Raw genomic sequence first — 1,141 nt, forward strand, 5'->3', positions numbered from 1 at the left:
TTATTTGACAGGCAAAGTAACGGCTTACTTAGATTCTACATACAGAACATATCAGCTTATGAACTATGATGCCTTGCTACAGTTTCTATACAGTCTATATGATAAGGGACTGTTTACCTTGGCTACTTGCTAACCTGGTTGACCTAAAACAACTAAAATACACAACAGTTTATAGTAAGGGGGGATTCTGCATTAGGTGTACTTTTACTTTTGATACTCCAAGTAGATTCTGTTGGTGTATTTCTACTTTTACTCTCATAAAAAGGGTCTGAATTCTTCATCTGACTCATGACAATAAATACGTCATGTTAGTATATCTTATATCTGCTAAGTCCATGTGGCTATGTGTAGCTAATATGCTAGCATCCATTATTAACTGTTTTTGACATCTTATTTACTTTTTATATTTTGTCAGTGATGTAATGTTTTGCAGAACTTGTGACAAATGCGCTTGGAAACCAGGTAAATTCCTGGTGTCTTAGTGGATCTTTAATTCAGAGCTGCACAGGAAGGCTAGTAGAAAGGTTTTAATCTTAGTTTGTACCATATTGCAAGCATGAGCGATAGTCAGGTGGAAAAGTTAGCACACGAGCCATTCTTACATTGGATTCATCATCAGGCTCCCATACTGGAAAGCATCCCATCTCTGCTAAAGGCTTGTGTCTAGAAGGTAACCCCCAAATTCTGACGCTGCCAGACAACCTATCCTAACTTTAACCATTCGAGGTCAATGCCTAACTGCAACAATCTCGCGAGAGTTTTGCAATTTGCGGGTTACCTTCTAGACACTACTCTGCTAAAGTGTTCTTGATCTAGACACTGGATTCCTACAGGCCAAAGGAGTATTACTCTGTATAGTTGACCTCTGACTACAATGCATTAGGAGGCAAGTGAAATTTTCTTTAGAGGATTGATGAGGTTTCATGTGCAATACTTGAAAATACACAGTTAAACGAGTTGAAAGTGGACTGACTTTTCTGACAGGATATTCAGTGTGTAATTGATTAATTAAGATCCAATTAAGACTTTTTGTATTATTTCATATGCACCTCCAAGTAATTTGTCTATAAGATATTTAGTAAAATGGTCATAATGTTTTGAGTTTCATTATTTAAAAAAGTGCTTCTGAGACAAAACATTT

This window comes from Sebastes umbrosus, chromosome 16 (genome assembly GCF_015220745.1).
Source record: "Sebastes umbrosus isolate fSebUmb1 chromosome 16, fSebUmb1.pri, whole genome shotgun sequence".
Taxonomy (NCBI): Eukaryota; Metazoa; Chordata; class Actinopteri; order Perciformes; family Sebastidae; genus Sebastes; species Sebastes umbrosus.